At 41.5% G+C, this 24,405-nt stretch overlaps 1 non-coding gene across 1 annotated transcript; it reads left to right on the top strand.

Moving 5' to 3' along the window:
* The first annotated feature begins 1,838 nt into the window (after positions 1 to 1,838).
* On the top strand, positions 1,839 to 1,913 carry trnae-uuc (transfer RNA glutamic acid (anticodon UUC)). The gene has a single exon. It is a non-coding gene; the product is annotated as a tRNA-Glu (tRNA).
* The last annotated feature ends 22,492 nt before the right edge of the window (positions 1,914 to 24,405 follow it).

Here is a 24,405-nt window from a genome sequence, read left to right as displayed (position 1 = left end):
TTTACCAGGTTTCGAGACATTCCTCCTCACTCTGTTTGTCATGCTGTTTGCCCAGTCATTTTGTTCCTGAATTTTACAAAGTAACAAAATAATTTGTTAGTTATAAACATTTTGGTGTCACTTGACCAAACTAGTGTGTCCAGGACAGTAAGGAGGCAAGATGCAAGTTTTCTGTTGAATCATTCTTAGATTATATCAAAGCAGTTTGAAGCTGGTACTTGAAGAGGACGAAATGCAGCATTCATGTTGGGTTGTTAACAATTTGACAGACACTCCGTTTTTCATACTGCTGAAAGTTCTAGTTGCGGTTGACGATGTTTTTGCATTGCTGTCCATCTGCTGGCTCCATAATTTCTACGGTGCTGCTGTCACACCTTGTTTATTATGTTTGCTATTGGTGCACAGTGCAGAATTCCAAATTAATTTTCATACCTGGCTTGAATCTAAAAGTAGATTTGTTTTTAATAATCAAAAACGTGTGTTGTGCAGGATGATTGCTTTTGTGGTGTCAATTTCTATAAATATACATGGGAAAATCTGAGTTCAAGATTGGACAGTTGTTTAACTTCCATAATGCTGTCTCCCAGATTGTACAGTGAATATCGATGCATGGTTCGTTAATCTTTAAGCATATTACACAGATGTTCTCTGGCAATATGGCTTGCTAAGCTTTACTTTATATGGGTGTGCCATTCGCCAGGCCACCATATCAACACTTACTGTCGATCCTTAGTTGACACTGAGTGTAGTGATAAGATACCACCTTGATATACCATAGCGTATTTTCTGAAAATACTTCCCCAAATGTGACTGTCTGGTGAATTTCACCTGAGTGAGCCAGCAATCATCATTTTCACTGTTGTGTTTTTAAATCTCAGAAAATATAATTTGAAACCTCATTTTAAATGCAGTTTGAAGCAGCAACTTCACCATGTCCAACAATTTGATTTGCACACTTGGCTGGGAATCTGAAATAGTTGCCAAGTGATTGTTTTATGGGTTAAACATTGATACTAGTTTTGTGATAAACTATTGTGCGTGGGATAAATTGTAATATCACTTCCAAATATCATTGCCTGGCTATCACCTCTTGAGTTTGAATTGGCCAAATGTTGACATAAGGCTTTAGCGTTGTAAAATGTTTTTACAATAAAGGCTTGAGTTTTGAAATCTCTTCTGTTATCTCATTTGATATTATGGGAGATATAGATTAGATGCAGTGAATGAATAGCTGGTTTTCTATGTACATTTTCAGGATGGAGCTTCAAAATTTGCCGCCCTCAACAGCACCTTGAAAGAGAACAAAATACTGACACACAAAACACTGAAAGTAACAAAGAAGAAGGTAATCATCCCTTTATGTTTAATATTGGAATGAAACATTCTCAAGTTGAAGCAGTTAATCTTGAAGGTTTACAAGTAAATCTGATTTATCTTTCCATAATGGTGTATCTTTGTTATAACTATGCTGTAAAGCAGTTCTCCGGGTAACTAAAGGGAAGTTATCAGCATTGCTGCTACTTAAGCCATTGAACATGTTTGGTTATATGTTTGAAGCTATAACTATGCTGCTTGTTGCATATCTATCAGTGTGTTGGGTTGTGGGTAGAATATTTCTACATTGAACGGAAGTAAATCTGCGAGGCCAGGCAGGTATGCACAAACATTTCCCATGGTCTGATGGATAAATACAACAGTCAATACAGTGTGGAGCTGAAGGAACTCAGCAGGTCAGGCAGCATGAGAGGAGCAAGAAAATCAACGTGTCAGGTCAGGACCACACTGTATTGACTCTGACTCCAACATTTGCAGTTCTTGCTGTCTTTGAGAGATGGTTAGCATCACTGGTGGTCCAGTGGTTAGGATTCGGCGCTTTCACCGCTGCGGCCTGGGTTCGATTCCCGGTCAGTGCAGCACATTTTGGGGTGGCTCAGTGGCTCAGTGGTTAGCATTGCGGCCTCACAGTGCCGGGGACCCAGGTTCGATTCAAACCTCGGGTGACTGTCTGTGTGGAGTTTGCATATTCTCCCCGTGTGTGCATGGGTTTCCTCCCGGTGCTCTGGTTTCCTCCCACAGTCCAAAGATGTGCAGGCTAGGTGGGTTGGCCATGCTGAATTGCTGGTTGTGTTCAGGGGTGTGTGAGCTGTAGGGGATGGTTCTGGGTGGGATGTTTCAAGTGGCGGTGTGAAATTGGTGAGCCGAAGGGCCTGTGTCTACACTGTGGGTAATGGAATTTAATCTCAATACAACATCTTGGCTGAAGCATTGAAATATGCCGACGCTCACAAAGGCAGAGATTCAGGTACTCATCTGGTGTTCCCTTTTTGTGTAGCAAAGGAAGAACTAAACCCGGGTTACACAATAACTCGGTTAGCCATCATGAATGAGGCAACATGACGAGAATTTTTTCAGCACTGCCCCTTGTGTCTGCGCTGGTCATAAAGCACCCACCTATTCTGATCCCATTTTGTAGAACTTAGCCCATCGCCTTCTAGGTATTCTTCATCAACATGTTGTGACACATGATGACACTTGTCTGGCAGAGGTGGAACTCAAACTCAGATTTCTGGCTCAGCGGTAGGGACGCTACCACTGAACCACAAGAACCCTTTATAGAGCTCTGATGAAGGGTCACCAGACCCAAAACATTAACACAGTTTTCTTCTTCACAAATGCTCCCAGAGCAGCTGAGCTTTTCCAGCAACTTTGTTTTTCTACCCCTTCAAAGAATTTGCATTTATTGGCGTTTTTGTCAACCCATTCAGCCAAGCTTATGACTCCATTCTGAAGGAGGTTGGACTGAACTGGGATCCCCTGCCTCAACGGTAGGTATCATTCCTACAAAATTCCACAACCCCTACCCCCACCCAGGAGTTTTGATGGCAATGGCGTTTCAAGAGTTCATCAAAATTGTTCTTCAGTGTCTCAAGGGTTCCTGCCTGGACCACCCTTTTAGGCAGTGCGTTCCAGAAACCCACCACTTCTGGGTGAAAAGTTTTTGAACAAATCCCCTCAAAATAGCCTGCTTGTTGTATTAAAACTGTAAGCCCTGATATTGATAGACAGGGAATAAAGTTTTTCCTAATGCTTAGCCAAATCCCTCAGAACTCTTTGAACCTCAACCAGGTTCCTCCTCAGTGTCTTTGTTGCAGTGAAGATTGTCCCAGCTTATTTAGCCCCTTTCTATAACTGAAATGTTCCCGCCCGAGCTGTATTAGTCAATTGGAATCAAAATTAGCTTTTGGCAGGAAGTAAGCGTGACTTTTGAAGAACATTTCTGCAACTTGAAGCTTTCATTCGGCAGTGTAGCACAGGGTAGAGTGATAGTTCTTGCTGTGTGCACTTTATTGCTCCAGACACAAAAGATACAAGTATGAACATCAGGCTCACAGATGACACAAGAATGGGGGGTGTGGTAAATAGCAAAATGCTTTAGTCTCTAGGCACACCGTGTTCTAACTGTGGCTCAACTAATTTTATTTACGTCTGCTCTTATATTCAGGCAAGTATCCAATATGGTGCTTTTACCACCTTATCCACAGGTCCTCCTGCCTTCATGAATATGCTTATGTGCACAGCAAGGTCCTCGTGATTCTCTGTACTTTCTAAAACTTCCATTTAACATGTCTTGTCCTGACTTATTTGTCCTCCCAAAACGCTTCGCCTGACACTTTTCAGGATAGAATTCTATTTGCCTCTTTTCAGGCCTTCTAACCAGCCCATGTGTGTAATCCTGGAGACTAAGGCTTTTTGCTGTTTACCACATCGCCAATTCTTGTGGCACCTGTGAACCTGCTGTTCACACTTGTAGCTTTTGTGCCTTGAAAATTCATGTACACACAACAAGAACCATCACTTTATGCTGTGGTATGCTGCTGGATGAATGCTTCAAGTTGCAAAAATGCTCTTCAAAAATCACACATACTTCCAGTCGCAAAGTCAGTTTTGGTTCCAGTTTGCCAATTCCGGTGTATCTCCTAGGCTTTTAGCTCCTTAAGCAGTCTGAGACCATTAAATTATTTCTTGGGGTCAGAAAGGTGTCCTATGAAAAGACATTGAGTAGAATTATATTCTTGAGTTTTGAAAAATAAGGGTTAACCTTACTGAGTCAAACGTTTGGAAATCAGGTGCGATAAATTGTTTCCATCTTCAGGCAAAATCACACAGTACTTAGAAAATTTCCAATCTCCAAATGATGAAGTTACACAAACATTGAGTTTGGTTGACAGTTAACAGATCAGGGATCAAAACTCCGAACTTGCCTGTCGTTTATAGATCTAACTTTGTATTCCACTGTGTAACTGTGTCAAAAATTGAGTCCGAAATTTTGATTCTAATTAGATTTAGTTGCATGATAAATGGTATAAATAAGGCATGGAGTAGTATGTTTGGGAAATATGACAGTGCGTTCACAATGGATGAAATAAATTCACCTCACTTTTCCAGGGTGTCGTTCAGGGAATTGTACCATTCCTGGGAACTTTCTTCACGGACTTAACAAAATTGGATTCGGCTTTCCCCAATTATCGTTTCGTAAGTCTGTTTTACAAGATTTGGATTCCTTATTTGCTGATGAGCACTATTGTTACAGTTTCATTGCAAGCTGCTCATAGCAATAAAAGAAACTAATAAGTATGATTAATGATACTGATGAGAATAATGTGATGCTTTGTGTTGCAAATCAAACAATATGTAAATAAAGAAACATGCAAAAGGCTTTGCAGTTGATTGAATACAGGTTTAGTTTTTCTAAAGGTTGGATAAACTGCGCATCATTTTTATTTTGTACAGGTAAATTTGTTAGCTGGACGTCACTGCCTATTGTGCAGTTGAGCAGCTGAGAATGGCATCAGCTTGGTACTGATCTATTTGAGTGGAACAAAGGGCTCTATGTAATGGCCAAAATATAAACCTGGTGGAATGATCGATCATTTGTGTTTGACCTTTGACTATTTCCTAAAATTGAAACAAGTTTACAGAGTTTGTATTTCACTGCTGATCTGTTAAATTTCATGATCTCATAGTACCATTTGACCTTTATATATATTGAATTAATTTTCTTTGTTCATGTCTATTTCTTACAGAATGGCTTGATCAACTTCGACAAGAGACGAAAGGTGATTGTACTGTGCAAAATGTTTGTAAATGCATGAAACGGGAAAAGCGTGCCTTTCAATATTGTTGTGCTTTTTCTGCTTGATGGGGAATGTTGGAAGAGTCCACAACTACATCTTAAATGTGGATGATCACTAATAAATCCAATAAAGAAATCAGGAGAAGCTTTGTTGCTCGCAGCAGTCAGATTGCAGAAGCTGCTGCTACCAGGACAAGTTGAGAAGAATAGCAGAGATGGATTTGAGAGAAAGTTAGATGTCAGAAAGGGCACAAAGAGGCACATTAAGAATTTGGAGCATGGTGGGAGAAGTGTAAAGAGCAGCATGGAGCAGTTCAGCCAAATGGCCTGTTTTTGTACTGCTGTTATGATGCAAGTTACCTTTCAGCATTCACAACCAGGTCCAGGACCTTCCTGGTGTTCTGTGAATGAAGATGTTGTGAAATTAGTCTGGGTGCAATGGAAGCTATTTCATTATTGAAGAGACTGAGTAAATAATCTCTCCATGTTAGTTGGAATTTTCCGTCAGAAGAGAGGCATCGGTTACTTATGGAAGATCAGAAAGTGAGGGTGTGCAGCCGTTGGGGTCATCACTGACTGGGCATTTGATTCCATATTTCTGAATTTGGTAAGACCAACTTCTGAAATATCTCTGTTGCCATGGTTACTATTGAGGGTATCGTACAATCCCTATAGGGTGGAAACCGGCTATTTGGCCCAACAAGTCCACACTGACCCTCGGAAGAGCATCCCATCCAGACCCATTCCCCATGTCTAACCCACCTCACCTCAACATCCCTGGGCACTATCGACAACTTAGCATGGGAATCCACCTCCCCTGCACATCTTTGGACTGTGGGAGGAAACAGTAGCACCCGGAGGAAATCCATGCAGACGATATTTTGGTCTTGTCCTGCAGCATTCAGCAGACAGCGTGAGAATATTAACATGATACAAAGTTCAATTCATTGTTTGTCACATGGTTTTGCTGACAAAACTGTAACTTGAGGTGCCATTTTAATCTAACCTATGAATAGAATAGGTTGCAATCAGAAACAACTGACGCCGAATTTGCCAAGCTGGGCCCTGTGGTGTAAAATCAGCTGGGATGCAAAATAGGCATCCAACGCTGTGTGACTCCACTTAATTAGCACAGAGTGTCATCTGTCAAATAGCCCGTCATTTCTCATGGATGATGCTTCAAGTGTTTATTTCAACTGATCTGTTGAAAACTGGCATGCACTTTACAACTTAAAAGTAACGTTATCAACATTTGACTTTGAGAGTTCTGCCCCTCTTTACATGTCAAATCGTGACAAGGTTCAACCAAGAAGCCAATGTGATTGAAAGAAAATAGTCCAGTAACTTCGAGCGGCACATGGCCCGTAAATTTTATGATGCCGCAACTTTGAAAAATTAACTCAACATGTTCACCATCTGCCTTGGTATCAATTACGATAGACCAGCCACTTATTTTGTACTTTGCAGAATTTCTTTTGCTTGGATAAATGATCTTTCATAATGTTTCTTGCCTTCAACCTAAATCAGCTTCTGGTTCTGAGGTGAATCCCTAATACTTCTTTGAAAAAAAATCCATCATTGAATCATGAATTTGTGACCTGAAACCATCCTGGATAATCTGTACAGAAATTTATCCTTGAAAAGTCACATAAATGTCATTTATTTCCAAAGCAGAAATATTTTTGTGACATGATTTACCGTGTGGTTGGAATAAAGTTATTGATGCTGTTTAAAGTACCACTGAGTAGGATATAGCAGTTACACTTCTGGCAATTTTAACATTTTGTTAACAGCTTGTTATTTATTTGTGTTCGTTCAGGAATATGAAATCATTTCGTGTCTTAAATATATGCAGTTTGCTTGTCAATGTTACATCATTCGCCCAGACGAGAAGTTTCTGGACCTGTTCTTCACACAACTATACTTAGCTGAGAATAACAAGTAAGTAACTGGATTGTAGGAATGTGCAGATAAAATATTTTCGTTTGGTTTTTAAAATCTCCCACAATTTTAACTACTGTTGAATGCTAGTGAGCCTGCCAATTTATTATCGTCTTCCTTTTCGTTGGTTTCAAAGTTGTGATCATGAATTCTGACATATTGGAATAAAGCCGGTTGCTCTATGAATCATTTCCATTGTGTTGTATCAAAATGTGTTTTATTGGCGTATAATAGCACAGATCGTACTGCCGCTAAGCCAACGGGAACAAGGAAAATGCAAAGACTTGATGAGTGACCAATTTTCGCAACATGTCCAAGACCTCGTGCTTTGGGTGCATCTACAAATCCAGATGTAAACTGTACTAGTTTTGAGATGTGTTTCTTTTTGTTCGAATTTCTTTTCAAATACACAATCCTATTACGAACACAAAATCAGTAACAAGCCGACACAATTGGTCAGCATTTTTAAGTATTTTTAAATGGTTGCCTAAAAATATCATTTCCTCATCTAGAGATGGCCACAGTGCCTTTTTAATAATACAAGCAAAAATAAGCTCCAACTAAAAAATAATGACTTTGCCATTGGTGGGCCAGAGTTGGTTAAGGATCAGATTTTAGAAAACTGAATTTGGTTTTTGTTTTGACAGAGCAGGCTTTGTAATATTTACATTAGTTGACAGCAGTTAGCTTCTTCATAAGTGGGTGGACAGAAGTTATTATTTAAAATAATCTGTGCTGCTTGGCCTGCTGTGTTCAGCGAGCTCCACACTTTGTTAGCTCCCTATTAAGCTCATGCTCAGGCTATGGATGAACATGTGTAACAAGCACCTGGCATTATCATCAATTCAAACACCGGTACAGTCAGTTTTGAACCAACTTCAATCATGATACTTTTTGTAACAGGAAGTACAATATGTGACAGAACCTCAGTTTGCGTGGATCATAAGTTGTATTTAAAGTTCGTTTTGACCTCCGGGTCAGTTTGGCTGATTTTCGGACAGATTGTCTGAAAAGAATCATAAACAGAAAGCCTTGCTCCCATTGCTACTGGTCAAGAGAGCTACTCTTTCATTTCACTACCTCCTACACGTGACACGTGGTGTTTTAGTCACCTGCCGTGACTGATTCATGACCACTTTTATATTGTTTGCCTGATAATGTCTGTACGTTCACATGACAGTGTGGATGAGGCCCAGACGAACTTCTGCATCACATTAAAACCTATTCTATTACCTTAGGCACTCAAAGTTTGATTCTCATTTTTTTCAATTCACTTTATTTCAAGCCTGGTCCTTGTTAATTTTTCTGCACCTGCTGTCGATGTTTGACAGTTTTGTTCAATTCCATGTGTTCTGCAAAAAGACTTGTTGGGTTATCTTCTTGGTAAAAAAAAAATACCCAAAGGACCTGTGCATGCTGTCATTCAAAAACACACTCCGAAATTGCTGGAAAAATTCAGCAAGTCTGCCAGCATCCGTGGAAAGAAAACAGAGTTAACTTGTGGGTCTGGTGACACTTCCTAAGATCTCTTATCATCTTGATCTGCTCTTCACATAGCAGAAAAGATCACTGTGCCGACAGTGAGAACGTTTGCAGTTAAATCTGCTGCCACTCATTAGTCAAACTAATATTCAATGTACTCCTGCCTGAAAACATGTGTCTTTTGCAAGCAAAATTATCATTCATGCAATTTCATTTCCATGTCAATGATTGATTTGCTATCAATAATACGAATATTGAACAAAGGCATCTGTTTAATTTTGAATGAATTTTGTCTGAAAATGTTTATCTGCCATCCTGCAGTTCCAGTATTTCCTCTGAACGGGAGAAACCAGCAAATCCCAAAAAGAGCGTGTTTAAGCTCTTCAGCTGGTAAGTATCCCATGTTAAATACAACAGATATGTCATGACTTCCTTTATTATAGGGATGATTAGACAGACAGATAAGTACATCGGTTTCTTGACAAATGGTTTTGTTTGATATGGACTCATTATTGCTTCATGGGACTGAGATGTTTTTAGTCACTGATAAAGTTGATTAACTTGAGGCGAAGCAAGGAATAGTAGTGCTCTTCTCACCTTTGAATGTGTCTATTGTAGACTGATTGATGGAGATTCTTTGCTTTGACCGTGATTGTAGAATGTGGACCTGTGATGAGCTTGGTATTGCTGTCTCATGATTCTCATTTATTATCAGAAGTTTATACACCATGGCTAAATTTCACCTCATTGAATTTGTTTATGAGCGACAATTAAACAAAAAAGCTGTTACTGTGAAATGAATTTGCATATTTGTGGTCCGATAAGATGAAAACTGGCAATGATGAACAATTTGGAATGAAAAATCAGATCTATGTTCTACTTTGTGGGTCAGCAGGCAGCAAAAATAACTTGTGCTGAAAAATTATCGGCCATGCTTCTCAGACTTGAAATTCCACATGACAACTCAAATGTATTGCCATGTAGAAGTTGACATGAAAGTATATGTTTGTGTTGTCGTGCATGCATAAGGAAAGACTTCAAACTTATTTTTTTCAGCAACTTTCCTGAGCTAGAGACATTATTTTATATTTCTGTACAATAGTCAAGGACTGAGCTGATCTCAGCAAAGTCATATTCTTTTCCCCCACACACCCATGTAGAGTTTCGGAGGAAAGCCCATGCCTTGTTGGTGCATTTTGCCTTGCAGTGATGTGGACTATGTCATGCAACTGTTATATCAAAACCAAGAAAGTGAAGGGAAACACTTATTCACTTGCTGGAATATCTTCTCTTTACATGAGTGTAGATGTTCTCTGGATGTGATTTTAGTTTCCGGAGCTGAAATATGATTGTCAAAGTGGAGGCAATCAACAACGCTGCATTAGTTTGCAATCTCACATTTCAGCAGCCATCTGCTCTGCTCCCTGTATTATGTCATGCCTCATGTGCCAACATCAGGATTTTCAGTGTGGGAAATTTTTGTCATGCCATCTGCAGTACTCCTTTTGAGAGTTTTGGGAAATTTTCTGTGTTAAATGTGCAATCTGAATGCAAGGTTCTGAATAGGAATTCTAAATATTGCAGTACCCATATCCTGAAGGCCAGATTAAGAGATCACTATCCTACCTTTCAAAGTATTGTGCACAGTTTTCTATCACTTATCAATGGTATTACTTTGTTTTAACTTTAATTGTCAACAAAATTCTTCTTTCAGGAAGAAAGTATGTACGCCTTAGCATGTGGCCAGGTTGGGGTAGATTTTCTACTTTGTGGGTATTCAAGTCCACATTTTCCCTTTTGTATGAACTAGGTTGATATCAGGTTGAATAACGTTGTCATAAGTCCAGATTCTTGTGCCACTTGTATATGCAAAATGTTATCTCCCATCCGTATACTCCCTAACCATTAGAAAATGGAACAATATTCAACACTAATAATGCTAACTCTTGGTATTAGTGCGTCACTATTAATTTGTCACAGGTTGAATGTGGCAAAATTCAAACTTCTGATACTCACAGCATCAACATACCTTCATTCTAGTTTAATTTGTTTGAAAGTTTGTCCAGAATGTAATGACGTTTCAATATTTCTGATGTGTTCCCCTTTCCATTTTGCAAACTGTGTTCAAGGAGAGGTGTTAAAGCAAACAGCACACCAACTAAAAGCTCTCAGCATCCAACATCCCCTGAGAGTGACGATTGTGAAGAAAGCATTGCTTCAGCCAGAATTTCAGGAGATTGCAGCAACTTGGAAATGCAAAAGCACAGCACTTTGCAAAATCCACCGGAAAAGGTGAGACAAGAAGGCACTCACCACATAAAATAGGTTGTTCACGGAGACACTGGTCCGTCCAGATGCATTTACTTCTTCTTTCTTTTCTAACTTTCTTCTGTGTTTCTTCGCTCTGTTACCCTATCCTTTCGAGAGGACGCAAGAGGACTCGGTGATAGCGCCTCAACCACTGGAGCTGGATGACTGCCTGGCCAATCTACTTTACCTTTCTTTTGAGAGCTAATGGACTGTTAGCCATTTTGAGGTTTCAGCCAGACTGTAATCCTCAGTTTGAAGGCAGCTTCACGAAGCATCCTCATGATTGGCCGCTGCCAGCAATTTTCCATGGCAGGTCCCACTTGCTAAAGTTGGGTGACTTGGTTTCAGAACCAATGCAAGACAACTATGCCATTCCCAACAAAATTCAAACTTTTGCCGTTTACTGAAGCATCTGATTCCAGAACAAATATTATTTGCTGACGAAATGAAAGCTAACTTTTTTTTTGAGATGTGTAGATTTGCTTTGTTTTGCTTAGATATTTTATACAACTTTGAAAAATACATAAATAAAGCTATACATGTGATTTTTTAAAAAATCATCGCACGAACAATGAAAGTATTTCATCTTGAATCCTGAACATCATTTTTAATTTCTGCACAGTAAATTTTAGTGCATGGGGTATGACTGCAGCAGCTTGAAGTGCACTGCCACCAAAAGCAGTACTTTCGAGTCTGTTGGCTGTGCCTTGATCCAGCAATTGCAATAAAGGAATGCAGCTCCCTGCACGCAGACCTCTTGACTGCATGTTTTGTTTTTCTTCTATCCTTGGCCTTTTAGCTATTGATTATTGTGTTGTCTGCTGAAGACCGTTGTATCGCGGGAGATTATCAAAGTTCATGGTTGATGTTTATTGAATATGTCCAGGGGGACTTGTCTCAGGGATATTTTAGCAATTTATTCTCCCAAGAATTGGGTTAAGCATTATTCGGTCAGGTTTGGGTGTTTTGGAGTGGTATTATTTTGTTTTAAAATACCCTCTCCCCTTTTATGGATTCTCCTGTTTAGTGTTGTGATTGCCTCTATATTAATAATAAACTAAGAGCTGCAGTGACTTGAATGATTTTGCTTCTAGTTTCATTGGATCTATGGCTCCATGTGTTTTGCTGTTGCTATCTCTGTCTTTCTTTCTGTCTGTGGTACTGTCCCGCACACATTCTGACCCTCACAATACACTGGCCCATTCACAGTCACTCATAATGCCATAAATGTGTGCCTTAACGTTACACAGTGTACACAGTGTAGTTGGATTCAAGATTTCTGTGCATAGTTGGGTGAAACGGGCAGATAAATATTGATGTAAGAATGTTCAATTGCTGAGTGCAAACTGAGGTCCCAAAGGGTTCATCTGACAAACTTAGAATTGAAGCACCAATTTAAATGGTCAAGTGAAATGACCACAATGTTATTGTGCTTCAGGAACTAACTTGGTAATTTATCAGTGTGCTATGTGATGAACTGTTGACGTTGGCTAAACAGCTAGTAAACACATGTGGGAGTGTAATTCCTCAGAAGTGGAACAATAAATATAACTGGAAAGAAGGAACTATCTCATATGCAACAGTTTCCAAAAGTCTTCTCAAACAAAATAATTCTTCCACAGTCACTGAAATCCACGGACAGTGCTTCCACAGGAGATTCACGCAGTAGTGGTGTGACATCAAATCCACACTGTGACATCGCGAAGTCTCGGAAGCGTGCTTGCTCAGGCAGTTTTGAGAGTACAACACGCCCCCGATACAACCAACAAAATGGGGAAAGCTGCCTGATCCGTGTGGGTTTTGAGCAAGACCAAGCAAAAGAATTTAAAACTATTTTGGTAAGTACCTGGATTGTTTTCTCTCTTCGCAAGTCTAAGTATTTGTTGTTGTTTCCTGTCAGTATCGACAGAAAGGCGAGAGAATATTTTATCCAAACTATTTGTTGCCATGCAGTCATATTCATTGTCTGCTTTCCACATTGCCAAAGCCTTTTTTTTTTTGGTCTATGGGTGTGCTTTGTCCATCATTTGGATCCGGTTTTGCGATGCACTGGCAGTGTTTAGGTTTTAGGCCTGACTGCATTTCCCTTGTATTTCTCGTTTAAATGTCAATATTAAGGTGCAGCGCTCTGCTACCTCATTTTGGGAATGGGCTGATAACTATTGAAGTGAAAAATCGCAAATTAACCCACGCCATTAACTGTGCAAAAAATCAGCAAGGAGGGACCAGATCTTTAGTTGGCTGACCACAGGCACTTTGGCCCATCTGTCTACAAATCGAGTAATATTAGCAGAGACATTGAATAGTATTTCTTTCCTGTCTTTGAGTCATGTGAAATTTAAAAGGCTGGAGCATGGAAGAAAGCACATCAAAAAAAAGGGTTGGAGAAGTGTGCAAAATAGAAGAATTGCCAAACTGACTAGTTGAGTAAAGCCTAAGGAATGTTGGCCAAATTGGAAGGCATATAGATTATTTGTTTGGCTTGATCATTAATTTTCCTTGAAGGGATCAGTGATAGTCTTTGATTGTGGCTCCACAGAGCTCAGTGTGATGTGTGTGAAATTGCTTCTGGCATTTAAATATGGTTTACAAACACCATCTCTATGACCTGGTAAAAAGAACATTTGTTGGGTTGTCAGAGAGGTGGAGCTGGGGCAGAACCAGCCGAAGAATTGAGGAGGAATTTAGACAAGCAAATGGCAAACGACCTATTCAAATTGAACATTTGTGAAATACAAAACAAATTGCAACAAAAATGGCAACAACGTTTCCTGCTAAAAAAGGAATATATTTTTGCCAATGAACACGGTTGTTTGAGGCCAGGCAAAGAATCATGGAACGTTATTACAAAGTGAAAAAAACTTTGGGTAATTGTGTCTGTGTTAAATTTCAGTAAGAAGTATCTGACTTGTCCTGCTCCAATGTCCTTTTTACCACTGCACTGCAAATTTTGTCTCATATAATTATTCGTTCCCCTTAAGAAGGCAATTTAATCTGCTTTGTCCACATGTTCAGATATTGTGGTTTGGTAACAGCAGAATTCGCAATTTTTTTGGCCTTTTCTCCTCACCAATGATCTCAGATTTTGTCCTTGGTACATCGTATCAGAGGGGCCAGGAAACAATTTCCCTCATTTCCTTGATTTAGTCTGAGCAAATGACTGTTATTCATGATTCTGCACTCTCGTTCTCACCCAATTTTGTGTCTATACCACCACTGCCCATTTCATTCCACAGGCTTCAGTTTTTGCTCGCACACTTGTGTGCTACTTTATGAAACATATTTTAGAAAACCCAGTGCATCGCCAATGAATCACTAAAATCAGTGATTAATTGTTTCCAGCCTGCACAAACGGAGTGGAAAAGACATTAGTTATTCGAAAAAGATCAATTTACGGGATGTTAGTTAACATAACCTCTAATTGTGTCATAGTTGACTCTACCACTTTGAGTTGTCGAGACATACAGCGCAAAATATCCCTTCTAACCTTTCCTATTTCAGTACTTATCCAAATGTCTTTTACCTATTGTTATTCTGCCTATATCTGACACTTCCTCAGGAAGTTAATTCCACAACTTCTGTGGTAATTTTCAAATTTGTTGTTCGTTAATATATTTATTATGATCTTTGTTTTGTGTGGCTGGCAAAGTAATTTTTTTTTCGCCATGAACTACGGTGCAATTAAAGTGAAATTAAGCATGAGTCTAGTCAACCAGAAAACATTGTGGTTCTCCAGGAGAAACAGCAAATCAGCTCGTGCATTTCATCTTACAGGTCATTGCTCAAACTTGAGCTGAGAGACGTGAGCGCCAAATATAAGATAGAATTAAACAAAAACAGACAATTTCTCCAAAAAATTGGTCTTTTCAATATCCTGCCCAACCAATATTATTCCTGTGCAATTCACAATTGATTGAATGTGAAATATTTGCACTGTCTTCAAATCACAAATTGCTAAATATCTCAAACTGTAAAGCAATTTTATGGTATCAGAGATAATGGGAACTGCAGATGCTGGAGATTCCAAGATAATAAAATGTGAGGCTGGATGAACACAGCAGGCCAAGCAGCATCTCAGGAGCACAAAAGCTGACGTTTCGGGCCTAGACCCTTCATCAGAGAGGGGGATGGGGGGAGGGAACTGGAATAAATAGGGAGAGAGGGGGAGGCGGACCGAAGATGGAGAGTAAAGAAGATAGGTGGAGAGGGTGTAGGTGGGGAGGTAGGGAGGGGATAGGTCAGTCCAGGGAAGACGGACAGGTCAAGGAGGTGGGATGAGGTTAGTAGGTAGCTGGGGGTGCGGCTTGGGGTGGGAGGAAGGGATGGGTGAACCATTTTATACATATAAGCACAGTGTTAGGAAATTTCAGATTTTGTGAACAACCATTGAGCCATTTTCTGTGTTGACAATAAATGTTAAAAGCAGGCAAATGGTATTGGGGTTTTGGGTGGGAGGGAATGGAAGTGGCTTATTTAAATTACTACTTTCATAACTACTTACTGACTTCAAACTGACTGTGTAGGTAAACCTGAGCACTGGAATCTGTTGCTATTCACATTGCAGCATTTACTGATCACAGTCTATGGGTTATGGAGCATCGAAGGCATGTTTTACAATAACGGCCCTACCAGTCTTAATTTTCTTCACGTAACTTTTACAGCTTTCAGTGTAATGTCCCAATTGGTCTTCTGAGCGAAAACAGCTATGTTTTTCAACCGTTTGGAAATTGAGCTTTGACAAATTTCATTTGTTTGTGTGTGTGTGTCGAATGCATGAATGAAAAGTGAATATTGTTTTATTTAGGTGACTAACCAAGACCGGGTATCGGACATCTTCACGAAAGCAATGGCCGTGCTCGGATTTGAAACCGACCGTCCTCAGGATTATGATCTTGCGCAGATCATCGAATCAAAGAAAGGTGAGCAGTGGAATTTGCATCAATTTAGTCTAAATCTATTTCTGAATATCATAACAGCTGCAAGGGGATTGATATTTCCCACTGATTTCACCAAAATGCTGAAGATATTTCAATTTGTATAATTGAACACATCCAACTATGTTCAGCAGGATTCATCTCTGATGAATGTAAAGCCAGTAAACAGCTAATATTTGCACCTAATAGAATTATTCGGTGTACCGAATTTCATCTGATTGCCCTAAAGCCAAAAAAATCTCCAAGAACTGCAAATACTGGAGAGCAGAAGTGCAGGAAAAACATAGCAGGTGTGGCAGCACTTGTAGAGAGAAATCAGAGTGAATGTTTTGGGTCCAGCAGCCCTTCTTCAGAACCACTTCACATAGAACATAGAACAGTACAGCACAGTACAGGCCTTGTGGCCCACCATGTTGTGCCGAGCTATTATCCCACTAGGATCAATCTATCCTGCACGCTGTACTTTTTACTATCCTCTACGGGCCTACCCAAGGGCCGCTTCAAAGTCTCGAAAGTATCTCACTCCACTATCACTGCCAAAGGCGCATTCCACATGCCCACCACTCTTAAAGCCGTATTGAGTGAAGGTTACACATCTGGAGTTGGTTGTGGCAATGAGCCCAGAATTATTCACATTGATGTAGCATTGTTCTGCAGTAGAAAAGAGGACTCAGAGGTTTCATTCTGCTGTGGTTCAAAACATGCGATCCAGACTCTGTTCAACAGGATGTCTTATTAGGATAAAGAGTCCCAATGCATCTGCAGCATGCAATTCCTGTCAATTTTCTGAGAAAAAAAAATCAATCCACTGGCTGCAAGAGTCACTGACAAAGCTGGCTTTTATTGTGCATCTATCATTGCCCTCAGAAAATGGTCATACGCTGGATCAGTGACTTGTGTTTGTTTTCGGTGTCCCCAGTGGTGTTAGCTTGAAGATTCCGATTCAATGCTGAAGGAAATGATTGCTTTTCTCAGTGTTTTTGCATTGATCACACTGCAACTTTCTGTGTTTGATGCTGTACAATCAATATTATGAAAGCATATGTGAATAATAATGTGCTTTTCCTCTGTTTTTTTCAGTGCTCGTACTTCCGCAAAATGCAAATGTGTATTATGCAATGAATAAAACCGTAAATTATAATTTCATCCTGAGGAATCGGTACACATATAGGCCTCCGAGCATGACAATACCAGGTTTCACCAGAAGAAGATCTTCGTGTTTCTGGATGTTTTAGCTGTAAGGAACACACGGTTTCATATTGTCTCAATTGTATCTAAAACCTCTTGTTTAATGTTCAAAACCCTGCTATATCTGAATAAATGACCTTGACAGTATTCTGCTTCAAATTATAGGGCAATTTGGAAACAGTGATTGCCTTCAGACAACCTGGATGACATGAACTTTGGATTTTCGAGTAAAGTGCTTCTCTCTGCCTTTTATAACATCTCGCACAACAGCAAATTTTGGTTAAAGGCTGGATAATTGAATCCTGTGACCTGTCTTCCATAAACATGACAAACATGTTTTGATTGGTTGGTTTTGAAAAAGCAATCTGTGAGTGAGAGCCAGTATGAGACTATGTGTGAGTGAGAATGAGAGTTTGTGTATGAATGAGACCGAGAGGTTGTGTGTGAGCGAGACTGAGTTTGTGTGAGTGAGAATGTGTGAGTGTTTGGGTGAGTGACATTGTGTGAAGTCAGAGTCAGATTGTGACTGAGACTGAGTGTGTGAGTGAGACTGTGAAAATGGGAGTATCAGAGTAGGCTGTGAGTGAGACTGCGAGTGAGTGAGTGAGACTGTGTGAGAGAGACGTGGAGTTTGTAGTTGAGTGAGATATGTGTTTGACTGAGTGAGACTGTGTAAGTGTGTGTCTGAGAGTGAGACTGTGTGAAGTCAGTGAGATTAAGATGAAGCCATGTGTGTGAGTGAGTGGGAGTGAGACTGTGTGTGAGTGAGACTGAGAGTGAGACTGTGAGAGTGTGAGTCAGACCATGAGTGTGAGCGAGATTGTGTCAAGTCAGTGAGAGAGTGAGTGAGATTGTATGAGTGTGAGTGCATGTGACTGTGTGCAGTCAGAGTGAGACTGTGTGAGTGTGTGTGGGTGTTTGTGTGTGTGTGTGAGAGAGAGTCAGATTTAGATCATGTGTGAGAGACTAGGAATTTGTATGTGACTGAACGTGCATTTGTGTGAGTGAGACTGTGTGAGTCTATATGTGAGAGTGAGATTGTGTGAACTCAGAGTGGGTCAGTACAGTGTGGAGCTGAATGAAGCTCACAGGTCAGGCAACATAAGTGGACAGGAGAGTCGATCCTTCCTCACGACTAGGGAGGGAGAAGGGAGCCGGGAAATAAAGAGGGAGAGGAGGGGTGTGGCTGGGGAAAGTCAGGTGCGATGGTGATAGGTGAGTGCAGCTAGGGGTAGTGGGGACTGGTCAGTGGGAAGGGCAGAGCAATAGGTGAGAGAGAAGATGGACAAGTTGTGTCAGGTGAAGGAGGCAGGCATGAGATGGAGGGTTGGACATGGTATGAGGCAGGGTGGTGGAGAGGTTTTAAAACTGGTGATTTCCATGCTTAGGCCACAAAGCTGTAGGCTCCTGATGTGGAATATGAGGTGCTGCTCCTCCAGTTTGCGGGTGGCATCATTGTGACATCGGAGGAGGCCCAGGATGGAGATGTCATCCAGGGAGTGGGAGGTGGAGTTAAAATGCTTTGAAACCAGGAGCTGTTGCATTTGTTATGAACAGAGGGCAGGTGCTCCATGAATTGGTCTCCGAGTCTGCATTTGGTTTCACTGATGTTGAGGTCGCCATGTTGGGAACAATGGATACAGTAGGCCAGGTTGTAGGATGTACAGGTGAACCCCAATTGGACATGTAAAATTTGCCTTGGATGGCCATGAAGGGGGAGTCGAAGGGTCAGTGTAGCACTTCCTGCAGTTGCAGAGGAATAGGCTGCGGGTGGTGGGGTTAGAACATAGAACATAGAACACTATAGTACAGTACAGGCCGTTTAGCCCTCGATGTTGCGCCGACCTGTGAAACCAAACTGAAGCCCATCTAATCGACACTATTCCACTATTATCTCTATGTTTATCCAACAACCATTTAAATGCCCTTAAACTTGGCAAGGCTAGTACTGTTGCAGGCAGGGCATTTCACGCCCTTACTACTCTGAGTGAAGAATCTACCTCTGATATCTGTCCTCTATCTGTCACCCCTCAATTTAAAGCAATGCCCCCTTGTGCTAGCTATCTCCATCCGAGGAAAAAGGCTCTCACCGTCCAACGTATCTAATCCTTTAATGGTCTTGTATGTCTCTATGAGGTCTCATCTTAAACTTCTTCACTCCAACAAAAAACAGCCTCAAGTCCCTCAGCCTTTCCTCATAAAGACCTTCGCTCCCTACCAGTCAACATCCTGGTAAATCTCCTCTGCACCTGTTCTAATGCTTCCACATCCTTCCTAATAATGCGGCGAGCAGAACTGTGTGAAATAGTCCAAGTGTGGTCACACCGGAGATTTGTGCAGCTGCAACATGACCTCATGGCTCCGAAACTCAATCCCTCTACCAATAAAACCTAAGGCACCGTATGCCTTCTTAACCAACCTATCAACCTGGGTGGCAACCTTCAGGGATTTATGTCCATGGACACCGAGATCTCTCTGCTCATCCACACTACCAAGACTCTTACCATTAGCCTACTGCTCTGTATTCCTGTTACTCCTTCCAAAGTGAATCACCTCACAGATTTCTGCATTCAACTCCATTTGCCAACTCTCAGCCCAGCTCTGCAGCCTATCTATGTCCCTCTGTAACCTGCAACATCCTTTCGCATGATCCACAACTCTACCGACTTTTGTCTCATCTGCAAATTTACGAACCCATCCCTCATCCAGGTCATTTATAAAATAGACAAACAACAGTGCCCCCAAAATGGGAAGTGTGGAGCGGATGAGGGTGTCACAGAGTGTGCGATCGCTACGAAAGGCAGACAATGGTGGGGGGATAAATATCTCTTTGCTGTTGGGGCCAGATCGCACATGGCGGTCGTGGCGGAGACTGAGACGCTGCATGTGGAGGTTGGTGGATTGGTCTGTGAAGACCAGGGGTCTCTGTCCTTATTATTATTGAGGGGAGGTGGTTTGAGGAGAGTAATGCAAGAGATGCAGGTGAAGGAGTTTTCAATCAATGGAGTGGTGTAGTTGTGATCCTTGGCATTGGACCAAGCCCTGGATGCATATGTCACCCAGGAAGTGGGAGTGAGAAATGGTTGGCAACTGGAAGGTGTTTGTTGTTTGTCGTGTCCAGAGCACAGATGTTCCTTGAATCAGTCCCCGAGCCAGCACTTGGTCTCACCATTGCAGTGGAGGTATGATCGGGAGCAGTGGAGACAGTAGACCAGGTTAAAGGATATACAAGTGAATCCCAGTCAGATTTGGAAAGTTTGCCTTTGGCCTTGGATGGAGGTGAGTCGGGGTAGTGTACGGTCAGGTGTAGCGCCTCCTGTGTTTGCGTGGAAAGATGCCAGGGCTCAGTGGTGGTGTAAATGGACAGTGTGGAGCAGATGATGGAGTCGTGGGCCAAGCAGTCCCTACGAAAGGCAAAAAGGGGTGGGGAGTGAATTATCTTTTGGTGGTGGGATCAAATTGTAGCTGTCAGAAGTGGTGGAGAATGGTTTACTGGGTGCGAAGTTTGGAGTGGTGGTATGTGAGAAGCAGGGACACTCTGTCCTTATTTTTATTGCGGGGAGGTTTTTTGAGGGCAGGAGTATGGGAAATACAAGATCTGTGGTTGAAGGCATGTTGACTCAACAGAGTGGGAATGGACATTTGTTGAAGTATGTTTCCTACTTCAAGGACTGCAACAACCTGCCTCTGTTGGTTCAAAACACCTTAAACTGCATCTGTTGCATTTTCCACACTTCTGTCCTCAAACCTGTCACCCCAGCTAAAATAAAGAAATAATCCCCCTGGTCCTCACATGCCACCCCACCAACCTTCACATCCAGCATATCATTCTCTGCGACTTCCACCACAGTGATGCCACACACAAACTGGAGGACCAACACCTCATATTCCACCTCACAAGCCCAGAGCCCAATGGCCTGAACACCGAAGTCACCAGTCTCAAACCTCCCCAACCCTGGCCTCATCCCATGTCCAATCCTCCCTCTCATCCCCACCTCCTTCACCTGACACAACCTGTCCATTTGCTCTCCCACCTATCCGCACCACCCTTCACATTGACCAATCCCCACTACCCCTACCTGCATCCACCTATCACCATCCCACCTACCTTCCTCCAACCCCACCCCTACTCCCTCTATTTCCCAGCTCCCTTCCACCTCCCCAGTCCTGATGAAGGGTCCCAACCCAAAACGTTGGCTCTCCTGCTCCTCTGTTACAGCCTGATCTGCTGTGTTCCTCCAGCTGCATACTGTGTAATCTCTGACCGCAGCACCTGAGTGAGATTGTGTGAGTGAGACCGTGTGTGTGAGTGAGAACATGAGTGTGAGTGAGAATGTGTGTGAGTGAAGGTCACAGAGAGGTTGTGTGTGAATGAAATTGTGAGGTTGTGTGTGCGTGTGTGTATCTGTGTGTCTGTGTCTGTGTGTGTCAGACTGAGACTGGACGAGAATGTGCTTGTGAAATTGTGGGATGTCAGAGTGAGTCCATGTGTGTGAATGAGTCCATTTGTGTGAGTGAAACTGAGTGAGTGTGAGTGTGGCTTTGTGAAGTATGAGTGTGACTGACTGAGAGTGTGTGTGAGAGAGCGAGAGAGAAATTGTGTGATTGAGACTGCGGATAAGTGAGACTGAGAGAGAGGCTAAATGGAAGTGTGAGTCTGTGAGAGATTGTCTGGATGTGACTCTGTGTGAGAGAGTCTGTGTGTATAACTGTGAGACTGTGAATGAAACAGTGAAAGAGATTCTGTGAGAGGATACACATTTCTAAAGTTCAAGCCATTTTGGGGGAAACAAACAAACTCATTGACCATTTATCCAAACCATTGGTGCAGTGATGAGCACTTAGCTGAAATGTGTGTCTCGGTCTTCAGTGTCTTCAGCCCACAAATCTTTGTTTGTTGAGTCGTTTTAAATATTCTGGATTTTTAAAAAAACCATTGTTTTTTTAACAAAGGAAACCACAAGAATTAATAGATTGTTTACTATTGCCAGTGCTTTTACATATGTTTCAGATTCAAATTTCATGTTATTTAATGTTCAGATTTGTAATAAATTTATTTTGAATTATTATATTGTGAGATGTGTGTGTGTGTGTGTAAAAGGGGCTGTAAGTTATTTAAAGGATGCACAGGGGACCAGACTAGCAGGTAACTTTAGGCCAAACATTTAATGTTGAAAAAGTATTGGGATCAATCATTAAGGAAATAATAACAGTGCATTTGGAAGATAGTACTCTAATTAAACAGAGTCATCACGGCTCCGTGAAAGAGAAATCATCTCTGACTCTTATTTTTTTAAAGATTGCTCAACCAGAGCAATTAGGGAGGAGCCAGGACATGTGTTGTATTTGGACTTTGAATCAGAGTTCAACAAGGTACCTCACAAAAGGTGAAGTCTTCAGATCAATGTCCATGGTGTTGGAGGTGACTTGTTAACAGGGATGGAGAATTGGCTAACAGCAAGGAAATAGTGAGCAGTGATTGGAGGTTAGTTTTCAACTTGGTGACCTGTGGCCAGTGGATTTTCACAGGGATCGGTGCTGGGACCACAATTGTTCCAACATACATAAATCACTTAGAGCAAGGAAATATAATGACCGGGGCAGAATTCGCAGAAAAAAATAAAAATAAGTGAAAAGGCTGGTTGCGAGAGGGACGCAAAGAGTTCACAAAGAGATATTGACATCTGAGCAGACAAAAAGCCATTGGAATTTAATGTGAGAAAATACAATGTTGTTAATTTTGGAAGGACAAACAAAAGAGCTGTTGTATTCAAATGGTGAAGAGCAGCAGAAATGTGCAACAAAGGCGATTGAGGTACTTGTGCACAAAACACAAGAAGGTAGCACACAGATGCAGCAGGTATACACAAAGACTTGTTGGCCCTTATTTCAAGGAGGTTGGGGTGTCAGACTAGGGAGGTCTTACAGCAACTGTACTAAGTGCTGGTGAGACCATATTTTCACAATGTCAGCAGTTTTTGTCCCCTTATTTAAAAGATATCATTTTACGGGAGGCAGCACAAAGAAGATTCACTCGATGACCTCCAGTGTGGTGGGATTACCTTCTGAGCAAAGGCTGAGTGGGTTGGGACATATAGAAGGATGTGATCTTGTTGAATCGTACAGAATGTTTAAGATTCTTGACAGGCTAAATGTTGAAAGGATGTTTCCTTCATGGGAGAGTCTAGGAGCATAGAGTATAGTCTCCAAATAAAGGGTGCCATTTTCGAACTGAATCTTAGAATTAGTTTTATTGTCACACGTACTCAAATGTCACATCTTGGGCCAACTTATGTATAGAGGTAGCCAGGTTAAGATTCTTAAGTACAAATTGTTGGTCAGGAAAATATTTACAAAAATGAAACTGAAGATCATCGGAATCAATTCGAATAATAAATAAAGAGCAGAATTATAGATCATAAGAATCAATTGGAAAAATAGAGAAAAAGTTCACCATGTTAGATCAGAGAAACACATTCTAAAATACAAACAAAAAGTTCAGAATGTCAGTTCTTGTAACTCAGTTCATTCTGGCACCGAACCTCCAGTCTGATCCTCAACTCCCAACCGTGGCAGGCTCCACTTTGAATCTCTCGAGGACACTGCTTTAGAATCACCTCAAGGCCAGAAGACCATGCTGAGAGCACGTCAGCTGAGAGATAACTTCACTAGGCCTGCACTGAAGCCGGGCATTCTGGACATCACCAAGAAGAAAGAAGCAAAAAAAAAGGAGGAAGCAATAGGAAAGAAATGGACAGAGTGGACGGATCCTACTCCTCAGGCTAAAACTGACGTGAGGAGGAATGTATTCTGATGTTTAAGGGTCTCTGGTACTCATGGAGTCATAGAGCTGTACAGCACAGAAACAGACCCTTTGGTCCAATTGTCCACGCTGGCCAAACACCCGAAACTGATCTGGTCCAATTTGTCAGCATTTGGCCCATGTCCCTCTGAACCCTTTCTATTTGTATCCCCATCCAAATTCCTTTGAAATGTTATTGTACCTACTTCCACCACTTCCTCTGACAGCTTGGCCGATACATGCAACACCTTCTGTGTGAAAACATTGCCCCTGAGGTCCCTTTCAAAACCTTCTCCTCTCCCCCTCAACCTATGCACTCTCGTATTCAACTGCCCTACCCTGGGCAAAAAGACATTGGCTATTGACCCTACCAATGCTGAACATTTTTTTAAACCTCTCCACTCAGTCTTTGACAATCCATGGAAAATAGCCCCAGCCTCTCCCTGTGGTTCAAACCCCCAAACCTGGCAACATCCTTGTGAAACCGTTCTGAATCCTCTCAACTTTCACAACATCTTTCATATAGCAGGGAGACCAGAACTGAATACAGTATTCCAAGAGTGGCTGAACTAAGGCCCCGTACAGCCATAACATGACCTCACAACTCCTAGGCT

This window comes from Stegostoma tigrinum, chromosome 8 (assembly GCF_030684315.1).
Source record: "Stegostoma tigrinum isolate sSteTig4 chromosome 8, sSteTig4.hap1, whole genome shotgun sequence".
Taxonomy (NCBI): domain Eukaryota; kingdom Metazoa; phylum Chordata; class Chondrichthyes; order Orectolobiformes; family Stegostomatidae; genus Stegostoma; species Stegostoma tigrinum.
This window is presented reverse-complemented; position numbering and strand designations above follow the sequence as displayed.